This window comes from Leucoraja erinacea, chromosome 8 (assembly GCF_028641065.1).
Source record: "Leucoraja erinacea ecotype New England chromosome 8, Leri_hhj_1, whole genome shotgun sequence".
In the NCBI taxonomy this organism is placed as follows: Eukaryota; Metazoa; Chordata; class Chondrichthyes; order Rajiformes; family Rajidae; genus Leucoraja; species Leucoraja erinaceus.
In genome coordinates this window covers 16,142,761-16,157,822 of record NC_073384.1, presented here as the reverse complement: position 1 = coordinate 16,157,822, position 15,062 = coordinate 16,142,761, and positions in this window count along the sequence as shown.

Below are 15,062 nucleotides of genomic sequence, written 5' to 3'. Positions count from 1 at the left end.
CTATTTTAGACTGGGTATTGAGTAATGAGGAAGGGTTAGTTAGTAGTCTTGTTGTGCGTGGCCCCTTGGGCAAGAGTGACCATAATATGGTTGAGTTCTTCATTAGGATGGAGAGTGACTTTGTTAATTCAGAAACAATGGTTTTGAACTTAAAGAAAGGTAACTTTGAGGGTATGAGACGTGAATTGGCCAAGATTGACTGGCAATTAATTCTAAAAGGGTTGACGGTGGATATGCAATGGAAGGCATTTAAAGACTGCATGGATGAACTACAAAAATTGTTCATCCCAGTTTGGCAAAAGAATAAATCAGGGAAGATAGTGCATCCGTGGATAACAAGGGAAATCAGGGATAGTATCAAAGCAAAGGATGATGCGTACAAACTAGCCAGAAAAAGCAGCATACCGGAGGACTGGGAGAAATTCAGAGACCAGCAGAGGAGGACGAAGGGCTTAATTAGGAAAGGAAAAATGGATTATGAAAGAAAACTGGCAGGGAACATAAAAACTGACTGCAAAAGTTTTTATAGATATGTGAAAAGAAAGAGATTAGTTAAAACAAATGTAGGTCCCTTGCAGTCAGAAACAGGTGAGTTGATCATGGGGAACCAGGATATGGCGGACCAATTGAATAACTACTTTGGTTTCGTCTTCACTAAGGAAGACATAAATAATCTGCCGGAAATAGCAGGGGCCCGCGGGTCAAAGGAGTTGGAGGAATTGAGTGAAATCCAGGTTAGTTGGGAAGTAGTGTTGGGTAAATTGAATGGATTAAAGGCCGATAAATCCCCAGGGCCAGATAGGCTGCATCCCAGAGTACTTAAGAAAGTAGCTCCAGAAATAGTGGATGCATTAGTAATAATCTTTCAAAACTCTTTAGATTCTGGAGTAGTTCCAGAGGATTGACAGGTAGCAAACGTAACCCCACTTTTTAAGAAGGGAGGGAGAGAGAAAACGGGGAATTACAGACCAGTTAGTCTAACATCGGTAGTGGGGAAACTGCTAGAGTCAGTTATTAAAGATGGGATAGCAGCACATTTGGAAAGTGGTGAAATCATTGGACAAAGTCAGCATGGATTTACGAAAGGTAAATCAAGTCTGACGAATCTTACAGAATTTTTCGAGGATGTAACTAGTAGCGTGGATAGGGGAGAACCGGTGGATGTGGTGTATCTGGACTTCCAGAAGGCTTTCGACAAGGTCCCACATAAGAGATTAGTATACAAACGTAAAGCACACGGCATTGGGGGTTCAGTATTGATGTGGATAGAGAACTGGCTGGCAAACAGGAAGCAAACAGTAGGAGTAAACGGGTCCTTTTCACAATGGCAGGCAGTGACTAGTGGGGTACCGCAAGGCTCAGTACTGGGACCCCAGCTATTTACAATATATATTAATGATCTGGATGAGGGAATTGAAGGCAATATCTCCAAGTTTGCGGATGACACTAAGCTGGGGGGCAGTGTTAGGTGTGAGGAGGATGCTAGGAGACTGCAAGGTGACTTGGATAGGCTGGGTGAATGGGCAAATGTTTGGCAGATGCAGTATAATGTGGATAAATGTGAGGTTATCCATTTTGGTGGCAAAAACGGGAAAGCAGACTACTATCTAAATGGTGGCCGATTGGGAAAGGGGGAGATGCAGCGAGACCTGGGTGTCATGGTACACCAGTCATTGAAGGTAGGCATGCAGGTGCAGCAGGCAGTAAAGAAAGCGAATGGTATGTTGGCTTTCATAGCAAGAGAATTTGAGTATAGGAGCAGGGAGGTTCTACTGCAGTTGTACAGGGTCTTGGTGAGACAACACCTGGAGTATTGCATGCAGTTTTGGTCTCCAAATCTGAGGAAGGACATTATTGCCATAGAGGGAGTGCAGAGAAGGTTCACCAGACTGATTCCTGGGATGTCAGGACTGTCTTATGAAGAAAGACTGGATAGACTTGGTTTATACTCTCTAGAATTTAGGAGATTGAGGGGGGATCTTATAGAAACTTACAAAATTCTTAAGGGGTTGGACAGGCTAGATGCAGGAAGATTGTCCCCGATGTTGGGGAAGTCCAGGACAAGGGGTCACAGCTTGAGGATAAGGGGGAAATCCTTTCAAAACCGAGATGAGGAGAACGTTTTTCACACAGAGAGTGGTGAATCTCTGGAACTCTCTGCCACAGAGGGTAGTTGAGGCCAGTTCATTGGCTATATTTAAGAGGGAGTTAGATGTGGCCCTTGTGGCCAAGGGGATCAGAGGGTATGGAGAGAAGGCAGGTACGGGATACTGAGTTGGATGATCAGCCATGAAAAATTAAAATTGAATCTGAATCTGAAATTGAATCTGAATCATATTGAATGGTGGTGCAGGCTCGAAGGGCCGAATGGCCTACTCCTGCACCTAATTTCTATGTTTCTATGTTTCACATCTTTGAAATGTGAGAGGAAACTGGAACACATAGAAGAAAGCTATGAACATGCAAACTCCACACAGGTTGCACTGGAGTTTAAGAATGAACCCAGGTTCACTGGAGCTGGGAGGCAGCAGTTCTACCAGCTGTGTACTTAAACTGAAATGAACAAATCCATCTTCCAGCATTCAATTTAGTCTATAACTACCTTGTAAATACATTTTAATATTTTTAAATGGGAACCCAATTATGTAGCTAAGTGGATCATTGCATCTGTGACCTCAGATTGTTGCATTTAATTGCCAATCTAACTTTCCATTCAAATTTATGCATTGGTTTGATGGTTAATTTGAAAGCAAATTCAACCCAATTTTAATGCCAGCCAACCTCCTCTGTAATTTTACAGTGAGTAATAGCGATATTACATTGTGGGCCAAGAGTTAAACTAATGGCAAATGATATTGAACTGAAATATCAAAAGAATATTCACAGTAATGTACGCATGAGTAATATGTACTTGGATCTGCTGGGGCAATGTGATAGTCAGTAGTATTAATATTAGCAATCGTCCAGTGGAATTGAAAAGGTTTCAAAGGTATTTTAATGTCACAAGTACCAATTAAGGTACAGTGATATTCGTATTCCCATAGAGGCATACTAAAAAAAAGCAACAAGATACACTAGATAAAAGTTAACATAAACATCCACCACAGCAGATTCCCCACATTCCTCAATGTGATGGAAAGCAATAAAGTCTAATCTTCTTCCCTCATTTTTATGGCAAGTGACGAGTTCGCTGCTTTAGAATTAAAGGCCAGACCTGCATTTATTGGAGATAACCGAATAAAAAAGAAACTATTTATATAATTCTTTTCATAACTTAGGTGTATGTCTGTTGGATTTTTAAAGCCTAGGAAGTATTTTTGAAATAACAGATTAATGCCACACTGCTAGGCCGCACTGAGAAATGAATAACCGCCTGTCAGTTACAGCTTCTGGGCTGCCATTATAACTGGTGGAATGGCTATAAAGGCCAGCATTCCAGACAACTACTTCCAAAGGCATCACAGGAGAGACTGAGTTGTATAACATACAGAGGTGCTGGCTGACAGGGAGCGGATCCTCTATAGTGATTAACTATCCTCTTCCTTAATCATAATCATACTTTATTAACCAAGTATGTTTTGCAACATATGACGAATTTCATTTGCCATACAGTCATACCAATAAAACGCAACAGAATACACAAATACATTTTAACATAAACATCCACCACAGTGACTCCTCCACATTCCTCACTGATGGAAGGCAAAATAAAGTTCAAACTCTCCCTTCTTTGTCCTCCAGCGGTCGGTGGCTTCTAACCTTCCTTTGACAGGACGATCTTACTTCCATGGCCGGCAGTGGGCCTCCTCATTGGGGCAATCAATCTCCTGCGTCGGGGGAGGATTTCAGCTCCCCCGCGCCTGACTAGTCAAACGTCATGCGGCTTTTGGAGCTTCCCGACGTCGGTCCCTTACCTGAGACTGCAAGCTCCTTGATGTTAAAGTCCACAGGCCGCGGTTGGAGCATCAATCCCAGGCAAGGAATCGGCTCTGATGGAGGGGCCCGCGATAGGGCTCAAAGTCAGTCCTCAGCAAGGCCTCCAGCTCCACGATGTTAGGCTGTAGAGCGACTGGAGATACGATCCCGGAAACAATCACACCTCCGGCAAGGTAAGAGATTGAAAAAAAAAATTCCCCTGCCCATCCCCCACTTAAAACAAACCAGAGAACATTAACACATACTTTTAAAACACACTAAAAATAACAAAAAAAAGACGAAAAGGCCAGACAGACTGTAGGCAAGGCTGCCATCGAAGCGCCACCTGGTGGAATAACATGATCTTTCATCTAGTAGCATCTCTTTTGAGTCATTCAGTCACTTGGTCTCAGTCCTATCCATTAGCCACTCCACTCCACCCCTTTCTCAACACATAGAATTGTACATCACTGAAATGGGCCCTTTTGGTCCTGTTCGCCCACATCAACCATGATGCCTGTTTATACGAACACCATTTATTTTTAGCACTCTGTCAGTATCTATGCTTTTCTTATCCGAATACCTGCCCAAATTCATTTCCAACATCAAAATTGTCTCTGTCTCCACTAACTCATTTGGCAACAGATATTCACCACCCATTGTATTTAAAACACGTCACACATCTCCTTTAAATTTCTCCACTTTCATATTAAACGTGTTCTTTCTATTTCAAAATGTCCCTGCTCTTTGGGGGGGAAAAACTGACTTTTTATCCTACCAATGCCCCTCATAATACCCAACCTCCCTTCCATTGACAATTTAAACTTCATGCTGCCTTGACAAGGCCAATCAAGGACATAATTGAGCATAGTCAAGGATGAGTCTCACCCCCTTCTTCTCTCCCATCAGGCAAGAGGTACAGAAATGTGAAAACACACACCTCCAGGTTCAGGGACAGTTTCTTCACAGTTGCTATCAGGCAACTGAACCATCGTGTCAACAACTAGAGAGCAGTCGTGAGCTATTATCTACCTCATTGGAAACCCTCTGACTTTTTAATTGTACTTTACTGGACTTTATCTTGCACTAAACATTATTCTCTTTATCATGTACCTGGATACTGTGGATGGTTATCATGTATTGTCTTTCCGTTGACTGATTTGCACGCAACAAAGGTTTTTCACTACACTTCAGTACATTTGACAATAAACTAAACTAAACTACCAGTGTTGAAGTCCAACAGATTATTTGCAAAATGCCAAATATCCTTAAACTTTTGAGGAAGTAGAGGCATTGGATAGCTTTCTTTGTGATTGCATCAGTGTGCTGGGCCTAGGACAGATTATCGGAGATGTGCACACCCAGTAATTTCAAGCTGTCTCTGAAACTGTCCTGCGAGTAAAGAAAGGTGCATGGCTCCTCAGCGCTCCCTGCCTGCCCTGAGCGAGTACCACAAAGAGTTTACCATGAGAAAGACAGCTGTACATCCCTTTTCCCGATGAAGCTGTCCAGTTCTTGCAATGGATCAAGAGATCTTTGTGCTGGAAGGTGTAGTTTGGAGAACTGAAATGCAAGCCAAGCTATTCTATGGAATAGAATGCTATTCTATCACATAGAATGCTATTCTATCTCATTCCCTCATGTCCCTTTCCTAAAGAAATTTTGCCCTTTTTTAGGGACTCTGTGGACAAGTGGATGCTGGTGAGGTGAGGATTTTTAGGCCCCGACAATTCATTCTTACCTGGAGGCTGCCTCGTGACCACATTTTTTGGTTGTGTATTGCTGTAGGAACCTATTTCAGTTGTGGGACAACAAATTCGACAGAATACTATTGATAAGTCTGTCGATTCCGAAAATAGGAAGTATCAAACCAAATTAATTGAAAGGAAGAAAAATACCCAAAACGGTACATTTAAAAATGAATTGTACAACAGCCTGGGAAAGTAATTGAAGGAACCCAATAGATGGTGCTGTGGTCTAATCTCCAGTTCATGAAATTATTTTAAACACTTTGAGCTTTCAGAAGTTGCCTGGAAGCATTCACTGCGCACAAATACAGGAGAAATAATGCTTCAGAGAGAAATGAATCAAAATACAGAGGAAGAAACAGGCATAAAGTTATATCCCTTTCTTCGCACCTTTTATCCACCGATTCAGTCCATTTTAGTCATGAAATAATGCCTTTAATGAACCATAAGGATCTTTACTACGTGACTCTTCTTAATTGGCGTAGGAACTCCACTTTTATGATGATTGGCTTGATTCATGTTCCAAAGTGCTCCATCTCATAACTTGCTGCTAAATGAGTAAAGATAAACAATAAGTGATAGAAAAATGTTGGCAATCTTGCAGAGAATGCAGCTCAAAGACCTTTGGAAACTATCCTGGATCAGAGGTTTGTCACTTCTATGCTGGGTGGCCGGCATGCAAAGGCATAGAAAGATCTGATAGATCCTGTCCAATGCCACCTCTGAGGAGCTATTACTCACAAGAGGTTCTTCCTGCTGAAACAAGGTGATAAAGGACAGCACAGCAGAGAGTTCCAACTAAAATTCGTGAAGAAGCAGTTTCTCTTTGAGCTGCCAGTTCACATGAAATCAATGTACAAGGAGACTAGAATTTCTCGAAGATCCACATAGGTCCATTGGTATAGCACAAAGTTTATCCTGGTAAATAATAACAGTCCATGAGTGGAACACCACTGATTGTAAATTATTGCATTCTGAACACACTGTGGAAAGAAGGATTGCAGCAGTTCAGGAAGGTGGCTCACCATCACCTTCTAAAGGGCAATTAGGGATGGACAGTAAATGTTAGCACTACCAGCATTGCCTAGATTCCACCATTAAAAAAAATAAAACTGTCATAGCTACAGCAATACCTTTCAGTATTGGTGCTTCCCACATCAGTAAGTGTTATTACTTCTCCATTAAAGTTATTGGTATCAGGTAACACCATTTAACGAGGATAATATTTACAGTTCCTTACGTTTTCCTCAATCCCAACTCAGAAAACAATTCTTACTGTCACAAGTATCAATGTATCAATAGTTTAGATTACATAAATTGTGAATCAATTGTATTCATAATGCTGTTCAAGAAGGAACTGCAGATGCTGGAAGATCGAAGGTACATAAAAATGCTGGAGAAACTCTGCAACGTCAACGGCCTCAACTTCTCCACTCCCCTGTCTCACTCCAATCTCTCCCCCTCTGAACGCACTGCCATTGAATCACTCCGCAAAAACCCAGATTGGGTTATCAAACCAGCCGACAAGGGAGGTGCCGTGGTAGTCTGGCGCGTCGATCTCTACAAAGCTGAGGCCACGCACCAACTCTCGGACACCTCCTCCTACTTACCCTTGGACGATGACCCCACTGACGAGCACCAGGCCACCATATCTAGCACCGTCACCGACTTCATCAATTCCCACGCCCTGCCCGACCAAGCTTCCAACCTCATTGTTCCCCAGCCCCGCACGGCCCGTTTTTACCTTCTCCCCAAAATCCATAAACCCGGCTCTCTCGGCAGATCCATTGTCTCTGCTTGTTCGTGCCCCACCGAACTCATCTCCACATACCTTGACTCCATCCTATCCCCCTTGGTCAAATCCCTTCCCACCTATGTTCTAGACACCTCAGACACTCTCCGCCGCCTCCGCGCATTCCACTATCTAGGCCCTCACCCCCTCATCTTCACCATGGATATCCAGTCACTCTACACCTCCATCCCCCACCAGGATGGCCTCAAAGCCCTCCAGTTCTTCCTCGACCAGAGGAGCAACCTATACCCAGCCACTGACACCCTCCTCCTCCTAGCGGAGTTGGTCCTCACCCTCAACAACTTTACATTTGACTCCTCCCATTTCCTCCAAACACAAGGCGTAGCTATGGGCACACGCATGGGCCCCAGCTACGCCTGCCTCTTTGTCAGGTACGTTGAACAATCCTTGTTCAATACGTACCAGGGCCCCATCCCCGACCTCTACCTCTGTTACATTGACGACTGCTTTGGGGCCACCTCCTGCACCCACACACAACTGACTGACTTCATCCACTTCACCACCAACTTCCATACGGCATTCCAATACACCTGGACCATTTCCGACACTTCCCTACCATTCCTTGACCTCAGCATCTCCATCGCTGGGGACAGACTTCTGACCGACATACACTACAAACCAACTGACTCACATGGCTATCTGGACCACACGTCTTCCCACCCTGCCCCCTGTAAAGACTCCATCCCCTACTCCCAATTCCTCCGCCTACGACGCATCTGCTCCCAGGATGAGACGTTCCATACCAGGGCATTGGAAATGTCCTCGTTCTGAGGCCAGTTCATTGGCTATATTTAAGAGGGAGTTAGATGTGGCCCTTGTGGCCAAGGGGATCAGAGGGTATGGAGAGAAGGCAGGTACGGGATACTGAGTTGGATGATCAGCCATGATCATATTGAATGGCGGTGCAGGCTCGAAGGGCCGAATGGCCTACTCCTGCACCTAATTTCTATGTTTCTATGTTTCTTCAGGGAACGGGGATTCCCCTCCGCCACCATAGATGAGGCTCGCACCAGGGTCTCTTCCATACCCCGCAACACTGCTCTCTCTCCCCATCCCCATACTCGCAACAAGGGCAGTGTCCCCCTAGTCCTCACCTTTCACCCCACCAGCCGGCAAATACAACAAATAATCCTCCGCCATTTCCGCAACCTCCAACGTGACCCCACCACTCGCCACATCTTCCCATCTCCCCCTATGTCTGCCTTCCGCAAAGACTGCTCTCTCCGCAACTCCCTTGTCAATTCTTCCCTTCCCTCCCGTACCACCCCCTCTCCGGGCACTTTCCATTGCAACCGCAAGAAATGCAACACCTGTCCCTTCACCTCCCCCCTCGACTCCATTCAAGGACCCAAGCAGTCGTTCCAGGTGCGACAAAGGTTCACCTGTATCTCCTCCAACCTCATCTACTGCATCTGCTGCTCTAGATGTCAGCTGATTTACATCGGGGAGACTAAGCGGAGGTTGGGCGATCGTTTCGCCGAATACCTCCGCTCAGTCCGCAAGAACCTACCTGAACTCCCGGTGGCTCAGCACTTCAACCTCCACCTCCCATTCCCAATCCGACCTCTCTGTCCTGGGTCTCCTCCATTGCCAGAGTGAGCAACACCGGAAATTGGAGGAACAGCACCTCATATTCCGCCTGGGTTGCTTGCGTCCAGAAGCATGAACGTTGAATTCTCCCAGTTTTGCTAGCCCTTGCTGTCTCCTCCCCTTCCTTAACCATTGAACTGTCTCCTCCCATCCCCCCGCCCTCGGGCTCCTCCTCCTCCCTTTTTCCTTCTCCCCCCCACCCCCCATCAGTCTGAAGAAGGGTTTCGGCCCGAAACATCGCCTATTTCCTTCGCTCCATAGATGCTGCTGCACCCGCTGAGTTTCTCCAGCATTTTTGTATTCATAGTGCTGGTATGCCGTGTATGTTTGTCAAATCTTTTCAATGAACAACAAGTTATCACAGTCTTTCCCTTTTTCTGCTCTCTGTCCTGAATGCATTTTATACTTCCTGGTGCCATGTTAGTCATATCTGTATTAATAACTATCAAATATCTAATAAAATAACAAATGGCCTCAAGAACTCAGTGATATTGAATCAACAGATGGTATTTTACACATGACAGATTCAAGAGGTAAGTTCCAATGTTATTTGAAGGATGTAAAAAGAAGATCCCCAATTGATGATACATATGGCAGTCTCATAGAAACTTTATTCTCCACTCATAGCCTCCAATTAGTTCAAAAGACATTGGAACTCAGGCCACTTCCAGCAAATAGGTATTTGGTCCATAAACACAATTGACCTAAGCAAAGTCTTCTGACTTCATCCTATCCTGTCTCTACCCCTGTTAGTTAGTTTAGTTTAATGTCCCATGAACCAAGTAATAGTGATAAACGCTGTTGCATGCTAACCAGTCAGCAGGAAGACAATACATGATTACAATCTATCCAGTTGCGGTGTATAGATACATGATAAGGGAGTAGTATTTAGTGCAAGGTAAAGCCAGGATAGTCCGAGAATCATCAAAGAGGTAGATAGTAGTTCAGCACTGCTCTCTGGTTGTGGTCGGATGATTCAGTTGCCTAATAACAGCTGGGAAGAAACTGCCCCTGAATTTGGTGCGTGCGTTGAATACCCTTTAAATACCGCTGCATGCCTCCGCCCAACAAATGGAATTTCTGTATGCAGTCCGCAAAATGAATAATGACTTGTAAAATAGAAACAGAAGATGCTGGAAACACTCAGCAGATCAGGCAGCATCTGTGGGAAGAGAAATGGTTAATGCTTTTGGTCGAAGATTTCTCATTTACACTCCCGTTACTTGCTCCTCATCAGACTCGAATGTTTTCCTTCTCCTCTCCCTTTCTCCACACTCACTTTTCCCTTCATCTCCACCTTTCCCATCCATTCACTTGCCTCTTACCGTGTCATCTGTGATTAAATTTGTACCACTCCCGTGTACGTCAAAGATGTCCCGCTACAGGGAACTGAAAACAAAACCTGGGTTTTAACTGGTGTCATACTAAGGGAACACTGCATGGTCACTCTGAACCAAGGCTCCATCTAACCTCATAAACTGATATGAACAGTTCCATAACACAATCTCTCATCTGCAGGGAGTCTTTTAATGATCTCCTCCTTCACACAAGGAGCACGTTTGTCTTCAGTATCCACATCCACAGAACAGCAGTTACTCCCACATCTCTATCATTACTGTTTGCACCTTACAAATGTTTATTTTATATATTTGATGTTTGTATTTAATTTTACTTACTCTTGTCCACGGTTATAGTTAAAAATTGCCCGTGCAAACATGTAGTCTGATTTGCTAACTTCGTTGCCCTCTTTAGCAAAATTAATTATCATTTATGTAATACGTCTAACATGGAAAAACAGTCCAAGACTTTAATGATTGTCAGATGTGGCTTAGTGTAATTTTGCTTTGGAGTGGGAGGATCATAGGTTTAACCCCCAGCGTAAACAACTGAGTACAATTTGTGCCTATGTCAATTACTGAGATGTTAAACCAAGCATCTATTTGCCCCCTCGGGTGGATGTAGTTGAGTCATACCAGATATTTTTGAGTTTATAGTATAGGATCAAGATTTGTTTTGTAATTGACGGGAGGACTGGCTACACATGTAATGCCTCTAGTTATTTCTTGGAAGTCGTCAACCTTATCGTCAAATGCACAAGTATGGTGAGGTACATCTACAACGAAAAGCCTGCTCATAGTGGCATCTCAGGCATGTTGGCTCAGACAACACACAGAATGTAATTATACCTACATTATCTACTACTGTGAAACAAAAAATAAGTGTGCTAAAGTGAACATTAATTTTAAAACACAACATAAACAAGTCCATGGTAGTGCATGGTGATATATTGTGTTCCGTTGCTGAATTACGATTAGTTTGTTTCAATTATGTCATTGGCAAATGTATATGTGGCATTGGGGCTGTGCTGAGCCACATAGTCATCAGTGTAGAGTCAAGTCAAGAGTGTTTTATTGTCATATGTCCCAGATAGAACAATGAAATTCTCACTTGCATTACTATTCTCTTAAAGAGAATAGAGCAAGGGATTAGGCATGCACCCTTGATGTACACCTGCTGTGATGGTCAATGAGGAGGAGATGTTACTGATCTGCACTGATTAAGGTCTGCTGATGAGGTAGATTGCAGTGGGAGATAGAGAGGCCTAGATCTTGGAGCTTGGCAATGCATTTGGAGGGAATGATTGGGTTGAACACCAAGCTGTGGTCGACGAATAGCAGCCTGACATATGTATTTATGTTATCCAGAAGGGCCAGAGCAGAGTAGAGAGCCAGTGAGATAGCACCTGCTGGTGACTTGTTTTGGTGATAGGTAAGTCCAGTTTCAATCCCATTTCTGGAAGGAATGAAGATCCTAAAATTCTAACAAACAATAGGATGCGAGAGTCTTACTATAACAGGAAAATCAAAGAGAATATGAATTTATTTAATTCTTTATTTCGAACAGAATAAAAGAATAAAAAGCAAGTGTGAAATAGCAAACAAAAAAACAAAACCAGAATATTTATAAAGTGTCATAAACAATATCTATAAATAAATGAAATCGTATGTGTCCGAAAAGGAGCAGGAAGAAGCCAAAGCTTATTAATTCCCACCCCTTATTCAACTGCTTATAATTATCTTATACAAATTTAGCAGTTGTATGTACACCATATGTACACCAAATTATTTACATTTATACACTAATCAAATATTTACAGCCATACAAAAAAAGAGAAAAAAAGAAAATAAATAACTGTACAGTATCTCTTAGTCATATATACAACCCATCACCCTATAAACAACCTTCCCAATACAATCAGTATAACAAATATCCCACTCACAACCACCTATCCTCATCCCAATATCCTTTAAAAAAAAGTGTTTTTGGACATCTTTTTAAACTGAATTATGTTTGTGCTAATTTGTATCTCCAGTTCCAGACCATTCCACAAATTCACCCTACAGATTGCTATGCACATACTTTTAAGTTTGGACATTGAGTTTTATAAAATTATGTTCCCCTCTCAAATTATACCCACCTTGTCTTTCCATAAAGAGTTTTTGTATATTTCCTGGAAGTAAATTATTTCTTGCTTTGTACATGATTTGCACAGTCTTAAATTTAACCAGATCGGTGAACTTCAATGTATGTGACTTTAAGAATAATACATTGGTATGTTCAAGATATCCAACGTTATTTATAATTTTTATTGCTCTTTTTTGTAATGTGCATAACGGCTGTAGGTTGGTTTTGTAGGTGTTACCCCATATCTCCACACAGTAATGCAGATATGGCAATATGAGTGTATTATACAGAGTATGTAATTTGTGGTCCAGAATGTGTCTTGATTTTCCCAATATTGCTATAGACTTTGCCAGTTTTGCTTTGACATGGTTTATATGGGGTTTCCAGCAGATTTTGTGGTCTAAGATCACACCAAGACATTTATTTTCATACACTCTTTCTATACTTATATTATCTATTATTAATGAAATTGTATGTGACTAAGGTATTCAACATGGAAAGCAATTACTTTCCACAAGGTTGTAATTTAATAAGCAACCATTATATATAATACATGATATACAAAATTTCTTCTTTCAATCTCCCAGCACGCTGGGTACATAGGGACTCTCTCGCTTTAGTCCAAGGTCTCTCTTTACTTCAGGCAACCATCTGCTAAATAAGAGGATTGCTGTGGGCCTACTATCACTGTGGGCTTGGTCCTAATTTCCCTTAGCTCCAAAGAGCTTACCTAACAGTTTAGTTTACATAGAAATATAGAAACATAGAAAATAGGTGCAGGAGTAGGCCATTCGGCCCTTCGAGCCTACACCGCCATTCAATATGATCATGGCTGATCATCCCACTCAGTATTCCATACCTGCCTTCTCTCCATACCCCCTGATCCCTTTAGCCACAAGGGCCACATCTAACTCCCCCTTAAATATAGCCAATGAACTGGCCTCAACTACCTTCTGTGGCAGATAATTCCACAGATTCACCACTCTCTGTGTAAAAAATGATTTTCTCATCTCGGTCCTAAAAGACTTCCCTCTTATCCTTAAACTGTGACCCCTTGTTCTGGACTTCCCCAACATCGGGAATAATCTACCAGCATCTAGCCTGTCCAACCCCTTAAGAATTTTGTAAGCTTCTATAAGATCCCCCCTCAATCTTCTAAATACTAGCGAGTACAAGCCAAGTTTATCCAGTCTTTCTTCATATGAAAGTCCTGCCATCCCAGGAATCAGTCTGGTGAACCTTCTCTGTACTCCCTCTATGGCAAGAATGTATTTCCTCAGATTAGGAGACCAAAACTGTACGCATTACTCCAGATGTGGTTTCACCAAGACCCTGTACAACTGCAGTAGAACCTCCCTGCTCTTATACTCAAATCCTTTTGCTATGAATGCTAACATATCATTCGCTTTCTTCACTGCCTGCTGCACCTGCATGCCTACTTTCATTGACTGGTGTACCATGACACCCAGGTCTCGTTGCATCTCCCGTTTTCCTAATCGGCCACCATTCAGATAATACTTGTATTTGTATTTATTCATCTTCATCAGTTTATTGTAGGTTTACAGTGTAGGGAAAAGCCCCTTAGCCCACCGAGTCCATGCCAACCATCTATCACCTGCACACTAATTTTACTTCGGAGTCACGTGAGTGACTACGTGAAGAACCCGCTCAGTGCGCAGGTGCGGCATTACGTCCAGCTGTGCAACGGCGGCCCAGACGGGAGTCGGGCGCTCCCGTCAACTAGCCTGAAATAAGGAACGTTAGGTAAGTACCTACCTTAATCGGGCCTTGTGTTTTTTGCTCCAGGGGGAGCAAAGCAGCAGAGGAAGCGGCCCCCGTTCGACTCCAGCGAAGGAGCCGACAGTGGAGGGGGATAGGCGTAAACGGGACCGCACACGCTGCGGACCTCGGACAGGGTGCTGCGCTGATGCCGGTCCGCTGAACAGCTGTTTGATTAACAGCAGCGGACCGGAGGGAAATTTAAAACCCGACCGGCAACCCCTGCAGACTCCCGACAAGGAGAATCGCCGCCCGGGAACCGCTAGAATGCCGCCCGAAAACGGCAGGCAGCCTCTATTAACAGGTAAGACAAACCTTACCAAAAATACAGGTTCTACAGAACCAACTTTCCTCAAGCTCTGGAAACAGGCTGGAGACAGCAAAAAACAAGTATGTCTGTCTCCCCAAGCCAGAGGAGGTCATGGAGCTAACAAACTCCAGAAAAACGAGGGGTCACTGGCTGAATGCCAAGGGAGCTAACACTCCCACCCCAGTGCTATTGCACTAGCCATCTCCCTTGTCGAGGGATTGATGGGACCAGAGCTAGGCTGGTCAAAGAGGAGAGGTATAAGACCAAACCTCAGGGAAAAACGATCTCACAAAGGTAGGGCATATACCTCCTCCACAGTATTTACAGTACCCCTCTGCTCCCTCTTTTGAGGCTAGCAAGGGAGACCAGGGCTGGGCTGGTCTACAACAAGGGCAGGCGGACGAGAGCAGGAGTATGCCAGGGGAGCAGGATCATGAAGAGC